The following is a 26,355-nucleotide window of genomic DNA, read 5'->3' on the forward strand; positions in this document are numbered from 1 at the left end:
ATTTGCTTAATTTAGAGAAGGAAACTGAGGTTAAATAATCATTATTAACAATTAATTATTAATAAGTAGTAGGTCAGGGATTAGAGTTCAGGTATTGTGACAAACCCTAAAGTTCTATTAAACTAGAAGTGGCAAGTGGGTTTCAATCTAAATTCCAAATCCAATTGATTGATATATATATATAGATAGCCACCTGGAGACTGAGGATTAAAAAGCATTATAAAGCTCAGTGGGAACAAGTGTTATGCTTGACTAGTGATGTCTGCTATGGGCACAGGAATGATAGGTAAGGAGTGCTATGATTGATTAGTGATGTCTACACTGGAGAATGATAGTACATGCACTGAATTTATTTGTCATCCCCACAATAAAGCCTACTTCAGTGAAAGAAAAGGTTACTCTGTTACAAAGCTTTATCACAATCCCATTCTCCACCATGTCCTTTTAAAGTTTCCCCATACGCAGACCCCTCAAACATTTCCAACACTTTTTCAATTTTTTCCCAAGTTCTCCACATTTCTTTTTAGTAGCTAACTCCCCAAAATAAGTGGCACATGGATGCATATTTTCCTTCTAAGAGCTTCTTCCTGTAAGCCACCCCAGTTTCACCCTCCTTTTACCTAGAAAGGCCCTTTGGGGAGAGAAAACACTCCCAAAACACAGAGGGAGCATGTTCGACATGACCCTGGACAACCATTCCCTGGAATGACCATTACTGCCCGAGGGCTGCAGCCGACAGAGCATGAGGAATGGCATCAAGGACAGTCGCAGCACCAGGCTCGGGAGTCAAAAGGCTGCACATAGGCAGCTGAGAAGTCACTTTCAGGGTTTAGGCAAAACAGCAGTGCCTGTTTTGAGCAGAAAACTGAGGACAGCAAAGACCATGTTTAATGGCCAATAGCCCTGCAGCCTAAAAGTGATTTACTGCCTTGTGCAGCCAACCATTAAAAAGAAATAAAAGGGAAAAGAGTAGAGGAAAATGTCTCTTCTTCATTGTAACTCCATTGTCTTAATCATCGAAGTCATTTGGACGTTGTACTGCAGGCAGGACTGATCGCAGCTGAGAACCTGGGGAAACCGGATCCTATCCTGAGACCCCTTTAAAGCGATTAAACTCCTATCAGACCAGGCTGGACCCCCTGACAGCCTAGACATCATGCTTGGAGCAGCAACCCCTGGAAATGCTCATTGGGGCAAATCAGGGCCTTAAAAAATAATTACAGTTCACACATCCTGAAGCAATAATGACTTCAAAACCCCTTTCACATGTGATTTATATATAAGCATATTTCCCTCTTGAACCTTCTCCCCCATTCCCATTCTGCTTGCTCCACCCATATCCAAGTGGTTAGAAAGTCAATATTCTTAGGTCCTGCTAAGAAGTCCAGATGGAAAAACCCTGGTCTGTTTCGGGAAGAAAAGAACTGCTAACACCACCTGCCATTAAAATTCTTATACACCCAATTGTGCACGAATGTGAGTATATGTGTGTATTCCAAGAGATTCAAAGGAAAAAAGAGAAAAATTAATTAAGTCTACACCTCTCTGCCAAGGTTTCAAATGCTCTCTGGGGCCTGGTTTTGAGGCAAAGAAATGTATTCCTAAAGGGCTGCTGGTTCTGATCCAGTTTATTGTAGAAAGGAAAGAATGAGGTTAAATCTGGGGTGGGGTGTTGGTATGGACCTAGCCCCCTTTTGCTGTCCCTGGGAAGGTGTCCCAGGTCTTGGGAGGAAATGTGTATCCATTATATTCCAAGCACTGGCATCCGCAGAGGTAGAAAGGAACATATCATGATAGAAAACTCTCTCAGATGACTGGCAATATGGTAACAAAGGAACAAAACAAAGACTAGTTCTGCTTCCGCAAGGTCCCATGGGGGAAGCTGACAGGTGGGATCAGAAAAGGGGAAAAAGCAAAGGATAAGCTAGCCCCTTAGGACAAATTACGTTTGGAATGAGCATCTGGAATGGCTAATCAAATATCTTTTCAACGTCAGACTTCAAGATGTGAACTGAGTACACAGACTGAGTCATAGAACTGAGCAGAAAAAAAGAATTAGAGGCTAGAGACCCCAAAAGAGAAGGCAGCTGAAGAATTGTGGTCCCCCAAAAGCTCCGCTAATGAAATCTGCTCTAGGAACACAGGCCCTTCTGGGAACCAACAGCCAAAGCACCTTGATAACCTAGGTCTGGAACATCAGCTGAGCTCTGGTCTTTTTTCTCATATTGCAACTGCAGGTGTAAAGACATAACAATGAAATTTCACAGCCCGGCCAAGGTCCAATATGTATGTTCCTCCCTGCAGATAATTAAAAATGAAAACAGCCCCAAAGAGGATGGAACACTTATAAGACCTCCAGGAAATAGCCTCTTTCTGGGGTGTGAAGGGCAGGAGCCAGTGCTGTGTGTCCCCCTCGCAGGGGAATAACAGCAATGTCTTTGAGAGTGAAGGACAGACGTGTCCTTAACTGAGAGACCTGGGGGCAGGCACTGAGCCTTGAGCTTCCCAAGGCCTCATCTGAGATGATCCTCCACCATCAAGAACTGGTTGCCTCTGGGTAGCTTCCAAGAAACTTGACTGGGGTCAAGGAGGAAGGATGTGGTCAGTCTCCATCCTCTGACTTCATCCCATCTGAGAATCCAGAAGAGGAAGAGAAGATGAAGTCTAAGCACAGAAAGGAGAAAGCTAGTTTGGGGGGAGCCAAGTCAGGTGTTAACCTTGAAAGGAAGGAGAGTGCAGCAGCAATGTCCTTAAAGGAAATCAGTAAAGGTTGAGCTCCAAATTCACTACAGTGGTCACACCTGCTTCCCCGGGTCTAAGGCTAAGGGGATTGTCCACGGCATGCCATGAGCCCAGACTGAAACATGAGTTACCATCTTATAAAAGAGGAGGGTTTAGGCATGTCTCTGTGTGTGAGCATGATGTCTACGTGTGTGTGTGTGTGTGTGTGTGTGTGAGTGTGCGCATGCATGCTCCCTCCTACACCACTGGCCACAGAGGAGGAAGGACCAGTTCGTCTACCTGCCAAAAATAATCTCAGAGATTGTTTTAATGGACTTTCAAAGAAGGAATAAGCTCCTTGTGGGAAGAGATTAAACCTTATTCAACTTTTTACCTGGCTGGGTGGCATGGAATAAATGTTTGCCAAAGTGAATGAGGGTTAGTCACCTGTTCTGGGAATTCATAATGCCACCCTGAGGAAGTTCTTTCCTTAATTCCAGCCCTGATCTTTGATCCTATTCCAACTTTCTGCTGGGTAAACACTTTTTGCTCACTCATCCATTCATTTAATGGCTATTTATTGACTATTTATTATAAGTCAGGCACTGTGCTAGGTGTGATTAGAAATGATGCTATGAACAAGCAGGAATATAGTTCCTGCCCTCAAGAAATCTATAGTCTAATAAGAAAGCGGTTGAACCAGAAATTAGAATAAGAAATGTTGGGTGTGAGGGAAAGTACAGGGTGCTGTGGAAGCATGTGGCAGGGAGCCCTGGCCTAAGAGAGCAGACTAGAGACAACCTCCCAAAGGCAGTGATGCTCAAGCTGACACCTGAAGGGCAATAAGAATCATTCAAGAGGCATGGGGGGATGGACCAGAAAGAGACTGTTCCAGGTAGTCAGAACAAACACCTAAGGACTGGGGCTCAGAGGCAAGAAGGTACAGTGTGTATTCTGGGAAACAACAAAATCCAGTGTGGCTGAAGGAAACAGAGGAAAAGAAAGAAGAGGGGAGGAGATGGGGAAAGAAGAGGGTAAGAGAGGAAACCATTATACAATTCTGAGTAGAAAAATGACTCCATTAGCTTTGCAAGAGATGAATGGGGAAGTGGCAGATCTGGACAAACTCAAGAGATGCTTAGAGGTTAGAATTGGGAGGACTTGGAGGTTGCCCAATGGTGGGGAATAAGAGAGTGGGACACACCAAGGATGATTCCCAGGCTTCCAACTTGACCAAATGCAACAGCAGGTGGTTCCATTTACTAGGCTGGGAAACAATGGAGAATATTCACTTAGAGGTAGAGCAGGTTTGGGGCACAGAGCAGGCCCCTGTTCAGTTTGGGACACACTGATGTTTAGGTACCATAAGACATTCTGGTGGGGTGTCTATCAGGCAGCTGCATATGTGGGTTTGTGGCTTAAGAGAAAGTACCTGTATGTTCAGGAGTCAGCCTCACACAGACGTAGCAGACCACTGGAATGCTTGACATTGGCTATGCAGAGTGTGTGGGGACAGGAGAGCCTAGGTCCTGTGGAGGAGAAAACGTCAGCTAAGAAAGGTGGAAAGACACTGCCATGGAGGTAGGACCAAAAGCAGGACAGTGCGGTAGGTCAAGGGAAGAGAGAATTTCAAGGAAGACAACAACGTGGGAAAGGTGCTCCAAGGCCAAGCACGACGAGGCTGGCTCTCTTCACTGGGTTTAGTGGCACCGTGGCCACAGCCAGAGAAGCCTCTGTGGCATGTCAGTGGTGAGAGCCAGAAGGTAGGGGTGTTGAGCATTGAACAGCAATTGTGGAAACCGAGTCTCCATTAAAGAAGTTTGGTTGTGAAGAGGAGAGAATCGAGGTAGGACATGGAATAAAGTATCTCCGGGTGGCAAGAGGGACACCAGGAGCCTGCAGTTCACAGACCCCAGAACTTTCTGGCAATGACACTCATGACTGGATTACATTAATTTCTAACTTCTGACCCTGCATTCCTAAAATCTGAGTATGCCATGAATTCACACAGTTCCTGTTCTCTATGGAATTCAAAGCACTTCATAAATATTTCTCTTTGTTCTCATTCTATATCTGTGCAAAAAAAGTAGCAAGATGGTCATTGTCTCCATTCTGCAGGTGAGCACACCCAGGCAGATACCCTGTGGGTGGGTGATGGAGGTGGGAGGCCGCTGCCGCCTCACCCATCTCTCTGGGATGGGCAGCTACGGGATGCTCAGCAGACTTGCAGTACTAACAGACCAGTCATTCAGAGATTGGCCAGCTTGGGCCCAGATCACCTGACCTAAGGGAGCTTATGCTGTTTCCTTTGGTAAAACACTTGACTATTTATCAGAGCTCAGAAACGGAATCTGGTCCTTGTCATCCCATCTGCACTGAGCTGCTGAGAGGAATCTCACACAAACCTCCCCTGCAACAGTCCGACACTTAGCAGATTAATGACAGAGCAATGACCCCGAGTCACTGCCGCAACGGCGGGGGGCGGGGGCTCACCAACCTCACAGCCTGACAGAAACACAATGAAGACCACCTCGGCCCAGAGAGAGGTCTGAAGAGCCAGTATCAGGCCCGGCTGAGGAAGCTGGGTGCAGTTGGCCCCGAGGTAGGGGGATTGATTAAATAACCTTGGCACAGTTCCACCTGGAGTTCAAGAGGCCAAAGCCCCCAGTGTTCAGTACATTTCTAGGGTGAGAAAAGAAAGCTGCAGTATATTGCAAAATTACAAAGATAGTTTATTGTTCATTTTTTTCACTCATTTAATCAATGTTGGGCTATATGATTCTCAAAAAGGGCTGGTACTGGACCTATTTAAGGGCATTTGGAAAGGTTTGGAGGTGTTCCTGGTCGGCATGGTAACTGGAAGGGTGATGTTTAATGCTTGCAGCGTATGCTGCACCACTAAGAACTGTCCCATCCTGTGCAAACTGACAGCAATATTCCTGAAGCCCACCCACTGGCTGCAGAATTCCTAGGACACTTGAAGGAAGAAGTCATGTGTAAGCAACAGCTTGCCTGCCCTGCAATGGGATCACACCCCTCCTTTTCCTCTCCCAGCCCCAGCAGCACTGAAGCTCACCCAGTCTGGGGTGGGCCACTATGACCCGCAGCTTGCCAAACTTGGTCCTGTTTCCCTACACTCTGAATCAACTGATTCTAACCACTGACCTCCATTACTGACCCTTCTCCCTGGTCATTCTTCACTGACCCTGTCCATAATAAAGGCCTTCAGTAAAAGGATGGGCAGAGTCGGCTTCTTGCATAGCAGTGTCTTTGAGTTAGCAGTGTGTCCTCGGGTTAGCTGCTGAGTGTCTGAGCAAGACATTCACTTCTCTGAGGCACACCTACCCTGCTCTTCCCCATCATCCGTGAAAACAGGGTACAGGCTGGTTAAATTGAATGGCATGAGCAGGGCTTGGGCTCCTTTGAATACAGGGGCAGTGTGTGTGGGGGAAGGTGCGGGGGGTGGGGTACTGAACGAGATGAACAGGCCATCAGAGCCCTGTAAACAATAATATAAATGGAGCCACTTTAAAATGGAGCCAGAGCTGCCAGGCCAGAGGAACCGCCTTGCTTGTCTTATACCTCAAATCTTGGGATATTAAGACGGGGCAAAACAACCTCTGGACATTGTGTCCCAAAGAAGTGTTTCCAAAGATAACAGAAAGCAGTGATCACAACTACTGGACTGATGACTACTGGCCTGAAAATGAAAAACATCATTTAGAATTAACATCACTATGTTATGTTATCAGTACCAATAGAAATGCCTTCATTCTATTGATGTAAATGTCCCCTTCCCTGTCTCATAAATACCCCTTGTCCTTGTCTCCCAACCAGACCATTATTTGGGCTTCTGCCAGGATCAGAGCTGCCTGAATGGCTGTTCTAACTGATCTCAAATAAACACCGGTTGCCTCTCAATTGGAAAGGCCTTTTAATTTTCAAGCTAACCGCTCAAAGATTTATTTAATCTGTTAGGGCAGCACTTCTGGAATCAAAGCTGGAGGCCAGGCCCAGGCACTCTGTCCCCACCCGGCTTATAGTCATCTTCCTCCCGCCTCCCAGCTAACACACAGTACGCAGCCCAGGCAGTGATGGGCTGTGTTCAAGAAGCTTGGCATAGCCGCCCAGAGCTGACAATGATCAAAGACAGATGTGAGCAGTCAAAGAATAATGGGGATCGTGAAAAGGAGTAGCAAGCTTACATGTGGACAGAAACAGGAGTCAGGAGCGAGAGGAGTGGGAGCCATTTACAGAGGCGCAGGCAGGCACTGGATGCGTGCTGGGTGAAGCTGCGGCCGGGCGACGCTGTGGCCGGGCGACGCTGTGGCCGGGCGGCCCTGCTCAGATGTTTCCATGGGAAGAGGGGCTGTGCTCTCTACAGCAGGCCGGGGTGAGAGCTTTCACTGCTTGGAGCATTAGGCTCTGAGAACTCTGTTCTGGACAGAAAGGGGATCCTAGGCAGCAACCCCCACCTCCCAATCGCACCCATGGAGAAACTGAGGTCAGGGGAAGTTAAAATCATAGGCCAAAGGCATGCGCCTGGTGACAGGGTTGGGACAAAAACTCACGGCTGCTAAGCAACTTCCACAGTCTCCCCACTGATCTGGTGCTTCACTCACTGTCTCTTTGTGGTCATCCCACCCCTTCCCACTTACCTCCACCCTCTGCTTCTCCAGCACTTGCCTCTCTTCCCTACCAGGTAGACTTTCGCTGTGCTACTTTCTCTAGGCAGCTCTCAGAAACTCCCAAATGCATAGAAGAGAAAGACAGAAGTCATACTGAAAAATAAAAGGGCAGGATTGAGACAAGGAAGGCAAGGCACCTTCCTCCTTGGCCATCACTATTGCTGAGACAGACAGAGACCCCACTTGAAGGTCTTGTCCCTATTCATCCTAACCCTGCAAAGAGCCCTCTGCATATTTGCACAGAACCTGCCCTACACCTGCCCTACACATGGTGAGTGTGTGCAGTTATGGATCTTCAGTGTCTCTCCTTCCTGTTACGGGGTGGATTGTATCCCTCAAAAAAAGACATATTAAACCCCCAGGCCCTCAGAATGTGACCTTATTTGGAAATAGGATCTTTACAGAGGTGATCAAGTTAAGATGAGGTCATTAGCGTGGGCCTGAATCCAATGACTGGGGAAATTCAGACCCAGACAGCCATGCACAGGAAGAAGACCATGCACAGACACGGGGAGAACGCCATGTGAGGATGCAGGACTGGAGTGATGCATCTGCAAGCCTAGGAACACCTCAAGCTACCAGAGGCTGAGAGAAAGGCCTGGGGCAATACCTTCCCTAGGACCTTCAGATAGAGCCTGGTCCTGCCAACACCTTGATTTTGGACTTCTGGCCTCCTGAATGGTGAGGCAATGCACTCCTGTTTGTTTAAACAACCCAGGCTGGGATTCTTTGTTACAGAAGCCCTGAGAAAACCATATGCTTACCTACTCTCCCGGTTCTCCTAGACTGCCTGCCGTCCCCTAGGGCCTCACTCTATTGTCCGCATCATAGAATGTAAGGTTGAGGTCTTGTAAACATACCATAGAGTACAATCCGAATCATGTATACTGTGCATCAAAAGAGCTCCTGGAGCTTGTCTAGGAAATTCGGAATGTAACCTGCACAGTTCCCAACACACTCCCTCTAAGCAGGCACTCCAGAAAGTCCTGGTGGCCATGCCGCCCCCCTGGTGTTGCTGGGCAGAGGGGACCTTCAGCACAGATGCCCCTGGTCTGTGGTCAGCTGGAGAAAAGACCCCAAACAAGTGGGGAGCTGGGAGGGGTAGGAGGCTAGGAAAACGGGATTAGAAAACCCTCCAACTACCCAACACATCTGTTGGGAGAACAAATACAGTGTGACGCGATCAAAGAGATTTCTAAGTAACAGAGAGAATGTTTTACAACGCAGCGCCAATAAAGCCAACTACAAAAGCTGCCAGCCAGGCTCCAATTCTTCCTACGTGAAACAAATAAACTGATAAGGAGGGAGAGACCAAGAGGAATGGGAAAGAAGGAGAAATGTGCACATGTGGGCAGATGGGGAAACCAGAGATAAGCCACGCTCTGTAAACCAGGGAGAGTCCCAGGGAAGGAGAGAAAAGGACAGGAAAACATTGAAAGAGAGAAGAGAGCTGGTACTGGGGACTGGAGGAAAAGTCCTGTTGTCAGTCCTGTACACATTGTAGTGCTAACATCTTGCAAAGGACCTTAGAAGTCAACACAAAATGAGTATATATTAATAATAATATTCTGTTATTGATTTCTCCATCTTAACGTTCATTTAATAAACTGCCATTTATGAAATGCTTTCTATGTGTCAAGCAGTGTCTTAAGCATTCTATTTGGATTTAATTATTTACAATTTGCACACTCCAACGAGGTCATGAGATTATTATCCCCATTTTACAGATGAGGAAATTGACAGTGATGGGTGTGTAAAGTTACTTACTGAAGGTCACCCCACTAGTAAGGGATGGAACTGGGATTCAGAGCCAAGCTGGCCTGGCTCCTGCACCCACACTGCTTTCCACTGCACTCTGAAATGTGTGTGAGCTGAAGGGGTGGGGGTGGTGTGAGGAGAAAGACAATGGGGGAACAATCCAAAACTTAGCTCAAGAAAGCACATAGGCCTGGAAGATCAAGCTAAGGAAGCAAAGGGGAGGCGACAGTCTTTCTCATCACCCACAGTGCTCTTCACGCGGCTGCACGTTGCGAGGCAGGGGGAAGGTAGGGACCCTTGGAGCCAGTGGGCCCTTCTGCTGTCCTATAAACTCTGATTTCCTGCTCAGAGCAGGTAAGCCTTTCAGAAAATCACTGCCTTTCTTCAAAATGTCACCATCTTTAATCCTACAAAGGTAACATTTAGAAATCCACTCTAAGAAAATAACCAGATATATGTATAAAAATGTATAGAAAAGGAGGGTTAACTGTAGTAGAAAAGCAGTGGCCACAATGAAAATGCGACCCAGTAATGAAATGGTTAAAGTATGGTGCATGACGGAATATACTGTTTCATTTTATTCAAATACAGTTAAAGATGCGGGATAACACATACAATGCAGTATTAAGAGGAAAATGCCAATTAAAATTGTTTATAAAGCATGATGAGCTCCCTTATTAAAAAAAGGCAACACGGCGACTCATAAACATGCACATACACAGAGACAGAAGAAATAACTTCAAGGGATATGCAGTAAAACGTTGACGGGATTCTGGTACTTGTCTTCCTCTTTATTCTTCCTAACAGTTTCCTAATTCTCTAAGATGAGCATGCATCGGAACAGGTACTTATTTCACAATCAGAAAACAATGTTGCATGTTATAACTATCTCTGGAAGGACCCCAAAGCCTTAGCTGCCATCGTCCGCTGTCAGTCTCATCCTGTTTCCACTGAACAAGAAAATGGGACTTTGAGCAGCCCCAGCTCAGCTCTATGGGACTCCTCTGGCCCTCATCTTAATCTAGGGAAAGCAAAGGAGGCAAATGCGTTATGTTTGTGATCACATCAAAGAACTATACATAGGTTAATCATACCTGCAGAGTTAACAGGGAACCAACAAAGGGTCTTGCTCTCTGAGGATACCCTGCAGAGGGGTCCTGTCACTTAGCGCATCTAGTAAACGACAGCTGTGCTCTTTACTCAGTTACAGCAGGAAGGGCGGGAGGCACAGAGGAGAAGGGCAGAATGGGAGACGGGAAACTGTTTGTAAACAAAGAAGAAGGCAGTGTGAGGTAGGGGTTAGGAACAGACACTGGAGTCAAAAAAAGAGCGATTCCAAGCTTGCTGCCACCACTTCCTAGTCATTTAACCTCGGACACCTTGTGTGGCCATTCCATACATTTTTATTGAGCACCTGCCATGTGCCATGCAGTTTTCAGGCCCTGGAGGTGCAGGGGCGAAGCAAGGCTACAAAAAAGCCCTGCCCCTATGGAATTTATTATAGAGAAAAAGAGTCGGTATGTTTTTAAAAAGACAAGTGAAATATGTAGTTTCTCAGATGATCAAGCGTCGGTTGCCTGTCTGCAAAATGGAAGAGCAATAATGAAATAGCTGTTTCACTGAGAAGCTGTAAGGCTTCATGAGATCACATACATGAACATACGTCTCAATTCAATAAATACTAACTATTACCACTATTGTGAGATTAAAAGAGCGAAATCTACTCCTCTCATCTGAGTGGGGACATGGGGAAAGTCCAAGAAATGGTTTCAACCATTCAGAAACTGCAGAGGCAAAGGGGATTCAACCCAAAGTGATGACAAAAAATTAAACCAACAAGACTGTAGGAGGGTATTGAGTTTCCTAACGACAAAAACAAAGGGCAAAATCTTTCTCACTTTGGGGTTTATCCAACCTCCCAAGAAATCAGAAGAATTCCTGATCACTTCCACTATCATTTAATAAAGACAATACCTGTCCTTCGGTTTCTCCCACTGCAGGATGGAAATCAACAACGGGCACAAGACCCGGGGACTTTCACCTGTGCCCATGCTTCTCTGCCAAAATTTCCTCCCCAGGGTCTCTCTAAAGATGGCAAGGGCCCAGAGCAAAGGCAAGGCAGTTGGCTGCTCTTCTAAGTCTACACACTTCTGGGGCCCTTGGGAGTCACGAGATTGGTTAAAGACTCAAATGGAGTTTTCCCAAAGCTTGGGGGAGCCAGATTACAGACCACCATGCAGATGCCCACCTGGGCTTTAGGGCCTGACCCCCAGCATATGAGGGCGTTTCTGATCCATGTCCCAACCACTGGCCAATGGCCAATGATTCTCCTGGGGAAGAGGGAAAGAAATGACACTGTGGGTAGGGAGAAGGAAAAGCTCTCCGGAAGTCACATCCTAGAAGCCTTGGATTCCAGCCTCCTGGAGAGGAGAGAAGTCACCAGGGGCGGGACAAAGGGCACAAAGAGATAGATGTGTGTATCTGTATGCGCGCACACCAGCAGATGCATTCGCAGGAATGTTTTAAGTACCTAAATGCAGGGCTTAAGTCAGACGGATTATCCCCGGGGTTTCGCAAACCAGTAGTTTATTTTTGGCGGACCTCAAAGGGGCTAAATGATTTCTTTGCACTTGACAAAGAATAGAGCTTGTTAGTGCTTTTCCTCTTCTTTGTAAATCCAGGTTTGGCAGAGCTCAGTAAACTTGGGAGTTAGAAGTGTTAGGTTTTTCTCTGAAGCCCTGCTCCTACACTCAAGGTGAGTCCTTCTTTTCCTGGGACAGGGACGGCAACAAGACAGCGAACGTTCAGAGAGACACTTCTGGGAGGCTACCACCTACAAAGCAGAACCCCATAGTGCTAAACTCAGAACAGATGAGAAGACCCCAGAACGAGTTTCCAGAAAGTTCAAAGAACACTCTTAGGTGGAAATAATGCAAATTGAAAACAGGAAAAGGGAAGAGAAGCCATGAGGGGATACAGGAGGCCCTTCCCCCCAAACCACAGTGCCCTGGGAGGTGGGGAGAAGCCGCTGAGACCCAGCTTCTCTAACTGCTCTGTATAGACTCTCTCCCTTTCGGGCATATTGGTCAGGCCTGGGACATTCCATGCTCCTCCCCACTTTGTGCCTCTGTCCGTGCCATCCAGATCTACTCACCAAAATTCTCTTGCCTCATTGGGGGTCTCCTCCATCACCCACCAGAAGGCTTTGGCACTCCAACTGCCCTCTGTGTGTAACATTCCCATGGCCCTCTCATTTCTATCTCACATTTTATTTAGCTGGGGATGTCTTTTTTCCCTGGATAAACTCTAAGTTCTTGGAGGTGAGGAATCATACATGTTGTATCCCTTGCCAGCACGGGACATAATACCTTACCATATCAGGCCCTCAGTAGCTCGTTGCTGAATGAGTGGCTTTTTTAGAACCAGAATTTATGTCCATTAGGTCACCGAGCAGAGTTCATTTTTCAGATTAGATAAATGAAGCATACTGAACATTCTATTTTTCTTCCTCTGTGCTCCTGGTAATGACATCGTGCACAGGCATGGAAAGCAGCTCTTTTAGGAACCCGACAAGCACAACGGTGTGCCATCCTTCTGGGACTGTGACTGCTCCTTTTTTTGTCACAGCTTTCTTACATCTCGCTCGTCCAAAACAGATCCCACATCTTCTAGCTTCTTTATACCTCCCTAGTGACCACCCAAGTCCAGACCACGTTCTCTTGCCCTTCTTGGCATCTGGTTTGTGTCACAGCCCCCGCAGCCTGTCTTCTACAAAGCAGGCAGTGGGGCCTTTCAAACAATGCCCGCCACGTGACAACACTCCCTGATTCAAATCCTCGTATGGCTTTCCACTACCTGCGGGGAGGGAGGCTCTGACCTCTCAATATTTTGGGAGGGGGGCATGGGGAAACCTTGGCTTCTTATCACACACCTCAAACCACGGCACAAATAAATTCTGTCTGTAAGACCCTACAGCGATTGAACTGCCCAGCCTCTCTCACTCTCTGTCCCAGCCACCCAAGCCTTCCTGCCGGGTCTCGAGCGTGGCAATCTAAAATACCCTCTCCCATGGTTTAGTGCATCACTTTGTTCTATTTCCCACCATGGAGAATTTCATTCATTTATCTATCTGTAATGTGCTTGTTTGCCTCCGCATTTATGGATGTCTCCACTGGAATACAAGCTCCATGAGGGCAAAGGGTTAACTTTTCTCATTCACATTCTATCTATGGCACCTGGAACAGTGCCTAGCCCATCACAGGAGCTTATTAAATATTTCTGTACGGAAGGATCTTTCTGGTACTGATGTAAGTATTACCTGCCAGCAGAGTTCTCCTTAATGACAATTAATGCCAGAAGAAATTCTTAGAGATCAGAAACCAAAAGCCAAGACTTTATAGCACTGGCCAGTAATTAATTAGCTGCTTTTTATTAAAGTTATCTAGGTGAATTTCCCATAAAACAAAAGAAGGCTTTTAAAGACAACCACAAACCTTCCCACAAAGGTACATCAATGCTGAGAAAAGTCTTGCCAGATTCCAGACCCCTTGTACTGCTGTAGGTTTGCCAGGAGTTTGGTTTAGTGTAACCAACATGGTTTGAATGTTGTATGAAGCCCTGGTGGATATGAAGGTAAGTAGAATAGGGCCCTTACCTGTGAAGAGCATATGTGTATAGACTCACTGGGGAGACAGACACATGAGCACACATGATGCAATCATGGTAAACCAGAAATGTTTGGGGCTTCAGAAAAGGCTTCCTGCATGGGCACCTGTCAGCCAGGCAAACAGAGTCAGGAGAGAGGTTCGAAGCTTTGGAAATAACAGGAAGAGAAGAATGGCTACAAGAAACCCCACGGAGGCAGGACACTCAATCATAAAATGTGAGGCAGGCAGAGTGGGTGGTGGAGGGACAACACAAGTTCAAGGAGCTCGGCTGTGCTTGTGTGTGATGGAGAGAGTCCTTGACCACACCGGGTTTCTTCAAATATACAAGTGTTAGGCGCTATTGGCTGTATTCACACTTTCTTCCCCTACGAACAAAACTGTTCAAAAACCAAAATCCCAGCTAATATGGGGGGGGGGAAGGAAGTGTGAAAGGCAAGACGATAGCTTGGGTCCTTCTGAAGTTAACTCAAAAATTAATCTTAACAATTAGATAAAAAGGCTCCAATAAGAGAATAATTTAACAAATGATATTGTGATTTTCTTACAGAAAAGCATTTATAATAGCTTCAATTAAAGGAGGATGAACGGAAGCTAGACAGACAATCTGCTTCTGAGCAGAGGAGATGCCACGACGATAGGCAGCATGGAAGAGATCTGGCTTGTGATCAAGGCTCTGCTGGACCAGCTGCTTATCCCTGCTGAGTCTCGGTTTCCGCGTCTGTGAAATGGGTCAAATTAGTCCATCTTGTCAAGTGGTTCCGGGGATTGGGAACGTGCACATAAAGCACCTCGCACGGTGTCATCCCCCTACCGTGATCCAAATGCAAAGAAGTAAGCCAACAAATCCTGAACACATCATAAAAAATTATCAACTTAAAAATCCTCCTCCTGGATCACAAACTGGTTATCTAATTGCCCTGGATTTAAGGATCTGAAGCTTTGCCATTTTGGATATATCTAAGGCCTTCATTGTTTAATCTTGCGTTCAGCTTGAAAAATGCAGGGAATTGATAGGGTAAAAAGCTCGCACAAACTGGGAACTGCACGCGCACACCGAGGACCTGCACTTTCTGAACTGCAGAGGCCGAGCCCTGGGGAAGCTTCGGAGAGAAAAGCCTGAGATCTGCACTTGAGAACAGAAGCTGGAAGGTGTGTTCCAGCTCCCAGGGCCACACAGCACGTGTGAGGGTCACTGGAGGACCGGCCCTATCTAGCCTCACCACGCCTTCCTGAACTACATGCAGAATTCATTTCATGCCTGTCTACTCCAGTAAAGGCCCTGACCGAATGGCTGCCCAAAGATAAAGACCAGGGATGGTTCTGAATATGGCCTGACGCTCGGCAAGAACTAATCTGCAGGGATGCATCAACCTGTCCTTCCCCTCAATGGGTGCTCCCTGTGGTCTGCTTATTTGTCACTCATATCGGTCTGCATTTTGTTGACTGCTTCTCTCCTCCCTGCCACAGATGCTCCTAAGGAGATGCTGTGCCCTACAATTTACCGCAGGACTGTGAGCAACTCAGAAGAGATTGACCCTCTTCAGACTGCACCTAAGCTTGCCTGAGCATCCTCACATGACCCACAGCTGATTTCAGTTCTGGCCTGATGTGTGGATCATTCTAGCAGATAACTTGAGGGTAAGTGCTTCGTCTATAGGCCCACATTCTGAAGAGCGTACTTTTGTGGAAAGGTTGGGCCTCTGAAGTTATTTACATTCTACATGACCTGCCCCCACTCCCTTGTCTACAAATAATGAACTGGTGTGAACCTCTGACTAAAGCTGGGCCAATCAGAATCTCTGTCTACAGAATTCTCTAGGCCCTGGGAGACTCAGTTGGTAGACCTGGAATGAGAGAGAGGGAGAGAGGGGTACTGATACACAGAGAGAAGAGCCACATGATCCTGCAGACAGAGAATGGCCATCAGGCTCTTTAGTCTCTCCTGAAGCCTATGCAATCCCTGCCCCTGAATTCCCTAAGAGGGTACTGTAGCTATTTCCTCCCACTTTGGGTTAATGACATTTGACATAATAATGTCATGATGGCAATGGCTAACATTTATTGAACCTTGACCATGTTCCAGACTCAGAGTTACATACTATGCCTTATGAGTCCTTCTAACAATGTAATGTCATCTTTCACATTTAAGGAAACTGACTGAATCATATATTGTCAAGGTCTCCTGGGCAAGAAGAGGCAGAGATGGGGTTTCAAACCAGGCTGATGCTCTCTTTTTAATCACAAAAATATACAGATAACAAAACAAGTCCCTGCTACGGGGCAGGCACGGTGCTAAGTGATCTAGCTCTTATCACCATTATCTTCACTATAGTGATCTGCTTAAACATTTCACTCGAGCAGGGCATTCTTAAGAACTTGGAAGAGAGTCCCATTGCAAGGTGGCAGACTGAGTTCCCACTGCAATCCTCCTCTTCCTGTATCAAATCCAAATACAAAAATATATTAAAGGTAGATTTGTAGCTACCTAGGCTTGAAAACAAGAAGGGGGACTTCCAGTGGTAAGAAATGATAAGGAACCCTTAAAAGAAGGTAAATATTCAAGAAGCCACAGACAACTTAAGAAGTTGAAGCCAAGCACAGATGTCACATGCAAGGAAGCTAGGAGAATCTGCCACGGGAGATAAGTGGGCAATGAGAATAACCGACCACTCATCCGAGGAAAGCCAGCAAGCAGAAAGAAATGGCAAGCTCCACTCCCAGAAAAACTCAAACACAAGGAAGCCATTAAAGAGCAATCAGAGGTACATTTACACAATGGAATTCTACGCAGCAGAGAGAAAGAAGGAGCTTATACCCTTTGCAATGGCATGGATGGAACTGGAGAGCATTATGATAAGTGAAATAAGCCAGGCGGTGAGGGACAAATACCATATGATCTCACCTTTAACTGGAACATAATCAACAAAAGAAAAAAAGCAAACAAAATATAACCAGAGACATTGAAGTTAAGAACAATCTAACAATAGTCAGGGGGGAGTGGGGAGGGGATAGTGGGGAGAGGGGTCTATAGGAGCTACTATAAAGGACACAAGGACAAAATCAAGGGGGAGGGTAGAGGTGAGGAAGAGAGGTGGGACTGGCTGGGGTGGGGTGGAGGGATGGGGAGAAAATGCAGACAATTGTAACTGAATAAAAATAAATAAATAAATTAAAAAAAAAGAGCAATCAGAAAAGGACTCTGAATATTTCATGATATCAAAGATATAAGGCACTGCATCCACAAAATGATAGTAGAGATGTTTCAAGGGGATTTTCATAATGATGAGAAAATAAACCAAAAGGTGGGCCTATTGCAGTAGAAAAGGCCATCTATGAGGTCTGCAACCAGCCCCATGATGGTGCTGGGAGGTTCTGTTTTGCAGGTAGGGCTGTAACTGTGCAGAAAGAATTTACAAGAACAAACAGCTGGAGACGAACTCAGTGACCAGCCTTGCAGAAGGGGTGGGTGACACAGACTGACATAAACTCAACTTTCCTGCACCACATTTTTGACTGCCCTGTGCATGTCCACTCTCAACATTCTGTCCCCTGAGCTGCCCCTCCCAAACAGCAGTGCCCTGAGCTTACATACCCTGCATGACATCATCAGAGAAAGGTAAAAGAATACATTGAGTCTTTCAAGCCACAGCTGTAACACTGTGTCCCATTTCTTATGGGCGCCACATGACAGCTACCTCCCAAACGCTTGGAGTGGCAGGAGCATCCAGGTGCCCGCAGAGTCTGTTGAGGAACACGTCCCCAGCCTGACCTGACAGCCAACTCCCAAACAGAACGATGGGCTATTAGCATTTCAACCAAACTGTTCGTACCAGTTTAAACCAGAACATGTATTTGTGAAGTTACCTTACAGCCTGCAAAACACATCCCTATGCATGATCTCATCTAAAACTCCACATGAATTACGTTAAGGAGTTAAGGGTTATTATCCCAGTTTGCAAAAGAAAGAATGAAGGCTCCCAGAGGTGGTGCCTATTAGTGATTGACAGAAGTGGAAATAGAGCCTGGGTCCTCTTGCTTAAATGTTAGTTCTCAGTTTCCTTCACTGCAGTGAGGTTTACATTCCTTCACCATTAGCTCTAAGGCAGAAATAGCCTGAGGAGCACTTTCTCCTTAAACTCCCCTGCACAATCCTGTCGGGGGTGGGGGGTTATGGAAGGACCACTCTTAACTCCTCTTACAGTTAACGTAGCTAATGTTCCTCAATACTACAGTCAACTTTCTACTCCGTCCATGGTCCCTTATGAATATGTTTTTGATTAGACTTTAGAAAACAAAATAAACTGTCTACATTCCAGTTATAAATGCTTCAGCTCATCTCTCTTTCCCCTCCTTAACACATTGCTGGCCCTGATTTTGAAAAAAAAAGCCACTGCTGAAGGTGACTGCACTTGGGATGGGGAGAGGGAGGAGTAACGGGGAAACAGGCGGGTGGGATGGTGGCAGCTGCAGTGCTAAGAACAACTTCAGTCCCGTCCACATATGAAAGAGAGGGAGAGCAGTGAGAGCCCTGCGGGGTTTTGCTGCCCCTGCTCCTTGTGGGGCTTGCGTCTGTCAGTGACATGCAATCCTTAAGCAGTTCCTTGTGCAGAAGAAGGGCTGTCCCCACCTCACTGCCACTGCTGCAGATCACGGCTGCCCCACCGTCCAGCCTCCTCCCTGGGACCACCATCCTCACATCTGCTCAGCGTGGCTCACTCCACCACACTGTAAGTTCCTGAACCACACTCAGGCCATGCAGCAGTCAGGAGAGTCCCAAATCTAAAATGCTTCCGGGAGCATGCACTTAGCAATGGGTGTGAGAGACCCAGCCCCAGCCTGCCGGACAGCATATGAAGGGATGTCTTTTTGTAAATGAGAAACCTAGGGATTGCAATGATTCCTCATGGTCCCCTTCACTATTCAGGTTATAGTGGTTGGAAATGTAGCTTTTACAGACCTTCCCATTTTTTTTAGACCTTTATTTTTAGCTTCCTTCTCTGACCTTCTACTCTGCAGCCCTCCTGCAAGCCCTGACCTCCAACAGGGAAACAGAAGGAGAACAACTGCTTTCTGACTGGGAGGCCCCTTGGTTACAGCAGGTCCTCAGCCTGCACCTCTTGGAAGCACCATCCAAAATGGTGCTTGGGCTGATCAGAACTGAACTGAAAGGGAAGACAGGTGCTCACTTTTCCACTGAGCCACCTGTGCCTGACAGCAGCAGCCCTGGCCCATGGCTAAGCCTAGAGTAGGAGCTGACTGCTATGCATAGTCCCTGGGAAACTGATCCTTCAGAGACTGCGAACCATTTTGAATTCTGCATGCATTGTGGAGACTGTGCCCTCCAGCCTGATGTAACATCTGCCTCTGAGGGCTGTTGGAGAACTAATAAGATACGTACGAGAACATAAAAGTAACTATGTTCGTGCCTTGGGAATGCTGGTCTACGTTCCTTCTCTCCCAGTTCCCCACCATTTACCCTCAATACCCCCTTCAGTAGACGGTGGGGGTGGGGGGGCACTTCAGAATCTTCTGAGCACCTGTGACCTGCCCTCCTGGTCTCCAGCTTTGGAGCCAAATGCTGGATGCACAGGGAGCAGGAGAGCTCAGCTCCAATGAGCTGAGCCCCCTTAACTAAATGGGGAGTTCTCACAAGCACACCCAGGCTGGGACAGGGGCTGGGACAAAGTTGCAGAGGGCAGGGACAGGGCGCAGGGGTCATACTGTAAGCTAGTGGTTCTCAATCTCGGCTGCACATTGGAATCACATGATGAGCTTTAAAAACCACAGATGCCTCTCTCCCAGCCCTAGATATTCAACTTTAATTGGCCAAAGTTAAAAGATCTCCAAGTGCAGGGTGAGACTGGAACAGTAAGAACATGGGAGAGTCCTCATCGAACAAAGGCCTTTGCGATGACAATAGAGGTTCTCTACGACTCCCTTTGGCTTTACCAGGGGGAGTGTGTATGTTCCCATATTCCAAGCTGTTGGATGGCACGTCAGGTGTCTGTCTGAGTTGCTGTCACACAAACTCTCCTTAAATATGCTAAGCAATGTCACCACGCAAGTAACTACATAGATCCACTACTGGCAAAAGAAGTTCTGTAGAACTGGTAATTGTTTGGAGGCTTTGAAACGCACACGTGCACATGTGCGCACCGACCCCTCCCCCCCCCCCCCCACAAATCTACAGGAATCATCAACAGGTGTGGCTGCATGCAGGAATCTGGCTTTCTTTCCTCAGATGCCCCAGAAAACTTAGTGCCTATCCACACCCCACTCTGAGCCTTTGAAAAGGTCTGAAATGCAAGCAGCCCCCTCTGAGCAAGTCACTGCCACTTTCAGACTTTCTGGGGTGCAACTCCAAAGCCCCTTTCAGTTTTGATCCTGAGTGAAATCCATTGGTATGGGAATGCTAGAAGAAGCTAAAAGGTTGGAAAACTGCCCCCCCACTGCCAAACACCCTAAACTTGCAGCATTAAGAGTTACTATTTTAATCCCTGTTTTCTACATCTAGAGCTAATAATCAATTTATCAACACCCCACCCATCCTCACAGGCTGTCTTACTCTCCCCAGGAGCCAGCACTGATCAGAGGAATCAGAGATACAGTAAATCTTGATAGTCCCCTTGTCCATTTCATTCATTTGTTCACTCACCCATTCATTCTCCCATCAATCCAACCGGCATTCACTTTTTCACTGAACAACTGTATTTCCCAAGAGCCATCTTCCACATTGCAGCCAGAGTGAGCTTTTCAAACAAAAGCCTGATTGTGCCCCACCCCATGTCAGCTTTAAATCTTCAGTCACCCATGGGGTAGAGAGTAAGCCCCGCCCCCACTGTTGGCTCCTGCCTACTCCCCACCTCCCTGGGCACACCGCCCCATGAATGTCACTGTGTACCACCTACCTGGACTTCTTTTGGTTTTGTTAATCCAAGTTTTTCTCACCTCAGGGCCTCTTTCCACCTGCCTCCTCACCTGAAACTCTCTTCTCCCACCTCCTTCCACTTTCACTGATGACTACAAATCACATCATAGGCCATCAGGACACCTCCCAGGAATTTCTTGGGGTTCTTTGGCTCCACATCCATTGCTCAGAACAGATGATCTCCCTCCGCTCTGGCTGCTCTTGGGAGAATTTTCCTTTCCATCTCTATCCCAGCCCCTGCAACTATCTCTCTTCGGACAAGAGTCACAGACATCTTTGTGCCACAGGAAAGAACATGAAAACCTGCTGGAATCCTGCTCCAATCCCCTAACATTTTCTTTTCCTCTTAGTCAAAAACCAGACCTTCTCTAATGGCTCCATCCTGGACTGTGCCTGTCAGTGGTCCCTCAAAGAACTGGGGAGACTTGCAGCAGACAGACGGTAATTTTATATAGCAGTCCCTAAAGGAGATGTAAACACTGACGGGAGGACTGGGACGATATATTGCCAATTCGTACAAGAGCCAAAAGTAAAAAGGAAACGTCAGAGGATTACAGTGACAAGCTGAGGTCTCTCTATCAGGAACCCAACCCAAATTCAACTTGATTTCCTAGACTTGCTAATAGACCACAATCTAAAATATCTTTCTTTCTTGTTTTCTCTCTCTCTTGTGCACGCGCACACACACACACAATAACAAGAAATAAACACACTGAACATTTCCCTGGTGATCATTTAAATGCTAAAAAAGAGAGAGAGAAAATATGAGAATGTGTTATGAAAACGTTTTTCCCATTTTAATCCACAACCATCAAAGTCTCAGAAACTTAAAAAAACTCCATAAAGCAATGAATGGTAAAGAAATTCTAGCGTGAAGGAATCTTACACTTGAGCTATGACTAACACTACTGCAGTTTCTATCTTTGACTCAAGTACAATACGGGTATGTTTTTGGAAGGAAGGTCCAGGGCAGATGTGGACAGAAGCAGCAGCCTGGCAGGACCCCTCTTGAAGCTGTTTACATCCTTGTATTTGTATGGCACCTGAGATTCCTCTGGGAAAGTCTCTCTCTCTCCCTCTCTCTCTCTCTCTCTCTCTTTCTCTCTCTCCATCTATCTCTCTCTCATCTCTTGTCACTGAACTCCTCTGACATTTCCCTCTTACTCCTTGACTGTTGGATAAAAATGCTCAGGAAGAGAGAGAAAGTATGAGAATGTGGGGGGGGGTAGTTAGGACAGGACCACATCTTGAGTGCCCCTCCCTGCATGGGACCCAGGTGGGACTCGGGCTCTAGTGCTCCTTGACAAGCTGGAAACCAAAAGCCACCTCCCACTGCGTGCAAGTGTGGTACCTAATGCAGGGTCAGCGTTGGGAGGATGCTGAGACTATCAGACCCACAGCCCCAGGTCACAGTGAGGAGGACCTCAGGCCTTCTGGGCCCTGGAACCCCCCCGTGCAGAGCCTGTTCTGTAGCCTCCTGAAGCTCCCCCAGCAGGCTCTCTCCAAACCCTGGGGTTGCTCATACTTGCCCACCCTTCTCTTTCCTAGTCACCCCAGCCTGCAAGGACTTCTCCTTCCTCCAAACTGGCAGAGCCTCTGTGGTCCCTGCCTCTCATGTGCCACTTACCAAACATATCCTGCCCCATCCTATGGTCTATTTCTCTGCAAGTCTATCCTGACCTCCCAGATAGAGGGCAAGCTCATGAGGTGGGGCTTGCCTTTCACCTCCTGCTGCTCCACGTGGGACCTGGCATGGAGGTTCCGAAGACTCAGGAAAGACAGGAGGTCCCCTTAAAACGACACTTTTGTTAAATAAATAAGAAAAACATCTATCAGATGTGTTATGTTTTTTAAAGGTTCCCTTCTAAATTCCCAAAAAATCACTAAATAAGGACTTGACGTCTATCCCATTTCTCCTGGTATCTGGACCAATTAAAAACAGGACGTGAAAAAAAATGCTGAGGAGCTCACAAAGCAGGAGGGACTCAGAGGACAGAAGTGGACAGTAGATGGCAGTCTGTTCCTGTGTCAGAAATGGTCACAGAGACAATAAGCACTGAGGCAGCGGGGAGAAGCCCTGAGAGCTTAGGCACCTCAGGCAGACCTACCTTCCTGTCTGCGTGCACCGTAGCTGTGAGCAGGATACTTCTGAAAATCACACCTGTGAGCACACACACCTGCACATCCAAGCCCTCACGCCTGTCCAACATGCACCCTCCCCAAGCTCTCCCACAAATAACCAAGGGGCACATATCACAGTGGGCTCTGAGATGCTCAGAGACTTGGTCTGACACTGGGGACTCTGGGACAAGAAAACCACCGTCCTGCCAAAGTGAAGACTGTTCATAGACCCTTCACCCTGTTCCTGGCCAAGAGGACTCTCTGTCACATTCACGCTAAAAAGTAATGCTCCAGTGGGACTGCTGCACTTGACCTTCCATGCTCACACTGCCCCTCCCTGGAGCACACTGATCTCCCCCCATCTGTCTCTCTCACCAAATTCTAGACCCTCAGGATCAGAGCTGCAGCATCCACCTTGCATCTTCTCCAACATCAACACAGGCCTGAGACTTAGCTACCAACGGGATGCTCACTGAATAATCTTCCAACATGTGCTTCCCAAGTGTCTAGACATAAGTTGCCCCAATTCATGTGCAATGACACTCATTCCCCTTTGACTAAGGGCCCAAATTTGCAGAAGAGCTAAGCAGACTAAGCCATGGGGGGGGAAGGGGTCTCCAACGAGAGAAAGAACGGTCTTTCCTGGTGAGCAGGCTTCATGACCTCAGGCTTGGGACAGGCCAAACGGAGACACAAAGCGCAGGGCTCTGGACCCTTGGCAAGTGCATCACCTCTCTGGACCTCTGCACAATCACTACGAGCCATCATGCATTCACTCCTCCAGCTCATTTCTGTGGCAGACACTGTTCAAGTACTGGGGGGACATGAAGACGAAAAGACGAGATCCCTTTCTTTGCAGAGCTCATATTCTAGTGAGAAGATATAAATGCAAAAAACCCCCCCAACAAAACCCTCAAGCTGTTCAAGCTGCCAAGTGGTATAATATGCGACGGCTGATGAAGGAGCCCCAGGCTCTCTGGGGAAGGCAGGGAGGCTGCCCAGAGAAGGTAATGGTGAAACAAAGATGTGAAGGATGATTTCCGCACCCTTGGTGGAGATGCAGGGGAGAGCATTGTAAACACATCGTATACACAGAATGTGTCCTCCAAGGCCATCTCCAATTCAAGAGTAGATGTATATTCCTGCCACTAGTTTTGCAATCAAAGGACATTTCTGTCTACATTGAAGCCATATCCCCTTATGGAATCATCCATCCAGGTTTTTCTGCTAACTCCTAATTCCCACAATAAATGATGAGGCAGGAAAGATTTTAGGCACCATCAAAGCCAGTAGCCCTTAACTCGCTCACTTAACACACGAGGGAAGTGAAACCTGGTGTGGCTCAGGGACTCCCCCAAAGCACAGTGAGTCTCTGGAAGAGTTAAGAGGGGCATTTGGTCTCCTTGCTCATAGTTCAGGATCTTTCCGATTTAGCTTATTGAATTCAGCTACCCACAGATAGTGTTATCCCACATAAAACTCTCCCTATGCTCCCAACCTCCAATTCAAGATCTGCCACAAATCTGGCAAGCTTGCCTCTTCAGCACGTTATAAACATGCACTCATCCATATGTTCAATAACTTATCTGGCACCACATAACTTAATTTCCTCCTCCTCCTCCCCGCCACGTTTCTGCATGGAAGTCCTCCAGGCTAGCCGGGATACCTGGAAATCCCAGGCCTGGGCCACGGTGAGCCTCAGGGACCAGCAGATCATGGAATATGTGATTTGTCACAACTGGCAGAGTCCTTTTGACCTTCAACTGAATCCAAGCCCCTCCTTTTCCAGAAGAGGAAACAGAGGCCCATGGAGGGAGAGTGATTCGCTCCAGGTCACATAGCTAGTTTGAGTCCTTTGCAAAGAGTAGTATGGAAAGCTGCGTGTCAGGACAGCTGGGCTCCATCCCAATCATAGGATACACTTATTGGAAATCAAGTGATATCCAGAGCTGCACTTCCCTCTTGAACCCGGCGGTAGCGGGGCCATGCCCTATGAACCACCAGGAGCAAGTCTTCTAGACACAGGATGGAAATAATCCCAGACTGAGAATTTGAAACATATTCCCTAGAGGATAGTTTGGAACCAGAGGGGGAGGATATTTTTAATGCCAGGGCCTTATTAGACCCAGAAACAGAGGGAAGGAGGCAGTAAATTTCAAGGATCTGGCTATCATTTAAAAATTGTAACAGGAGAGCTATGTCATCATATAAAGAAGAAATGTATCACCTGACACATAAAAAGTTATTTTAATCCAAGTTAATGTGTATTTTTGGAGCACCTACAACCTCACCAGCATTAGGTTAGTGTTTCACATTTATTTGCACATTGCAATACCTTTAAGCAACAAAACAAAGTCATTCTCATTAATTGCCTTGAAGATGAGAATGAATGGGGGGAGAAAGAACAGCCTTTGGTCATACCCTTGGAGACGGCGCATGCAGCCTAAGCACCCTTCTGGCTGCTCTGCCTCTGGGTACTGCCCAGAGGAGGGCATGCAGCAAGCAAGTGCCAAGGCTGTAGGACTCTACAACTGCTCTGTTCTGACCCAATAGAGCTTAGTGAGCCCAGTCCTTAGCAGCAACCTCTGACCCTAACCTCTCAGGCAAAAAAAAAAAAAAAAAAAAAAAAAAAAAAATCTACATTCACATTGGCCCCATGGAAGTGGAGGGAATTCCCTGGCCTATCAAGGAAAGCCATTTTCCAATATCTGAAAAGCCCTCATGGCCTCCATTCAGATTTTCTTTGAATCTGTGCAATCCTCATCACAGGACTCAAGAATGCTGGGACCTACCACCTCTCATGGGCGTGTGGATCAAAACCAGATGTCCAGCTCCATGCTTATGGAGTTTGCAAGGAGGCAATTGTAGCTTCAGTCAATACCCCCACTCTGGAAGGGCAGATTCTCTTGTCAACAGAATGGGAAGTAAAGGGGGAGGGCCAATGGGAGCTAAGACAGATCTGACACATGCTTGCCAGCAGGTGGCTAGAAAACCTCCACATTTGTCTTGGAAGTGAAAATGAACCCTCCAGTGGAGCAGGTTTCCCTGTGGGGTGATAGACTTTGCAGAGGGCTATCAAACAGTCTCCCATCTGGATGACACCACAGAGTGCAGAAAACAGAATGTAACTGGCAGGTGACGGACTTGGGATGATGGCTACAGGCTTCAGGATAGAAAGCCGGACACCAACATCTAGTTGTGTAACCATAAGCATATCCCTTAGCCTCACATCACCTCGCTCTCCCTATCTGTAAATGAGATTATTTCGGGCAGGGAGATAATGAATGCCATACACTACTTGTAATCATGCCTGGCACTCAGTAAGTACTCAAATATTAATTATTATTATCATCATCAATCATCTTAAAGGTGGGTCCTTATCTTAGAAACACTGACACTAAGAGGCATTTACCTGGAAGCTAGATGATTAATTAGCATCAGGCCTACCAGAAAGCCAAACCCAACCTCTTTC

At 46.9% G+C, this 26,355-nt stretch overlaps 1 protein-coding gene across 5 annotated transcripts in view; it reads right to left on the reverse strand.

Moving 5' to 3' along the window:
• NTF3 (neurotrophin 3) overlaps window positions 1–26,355 on the reverse strand; it is a 66,739-nt gene that overhangs the window by 31,834 nt on the left and 8,550 nt on the right. The window contains exon 1 of one of the 5 annotated variants that reach the window (XM_045187198.2): window positions 4,154–4,380. The exons of the other annotated variants lie outside the window; for them this stretch is intronic. The gene's annotated coding sequence lies outside the window, so the exon portion shown is untranslated. Of the gene's footprint in view, window positions 1–4,153; window positions 4,381–26,355 lie in introns of those variants that run through there. 5 annotated transcript variants of the gene reach the window in all.

Source organism: Desmodus rotundus, chromosome 3 (genome assembly GCF_022682495.2).
Source record: "Desmodus rotundus isolate HL8 chromosome 3, HLdesRot8A.1, whole genome shotgun sequence".
In the NCBI taxonomy this organism is placed as follows: domain Eukaryota; kingdom Metazoa; phylum Chordata; class Mammalia; order Chiroptera; family Phyllostomidae; genus Desmodus; species Desmodus rotundus.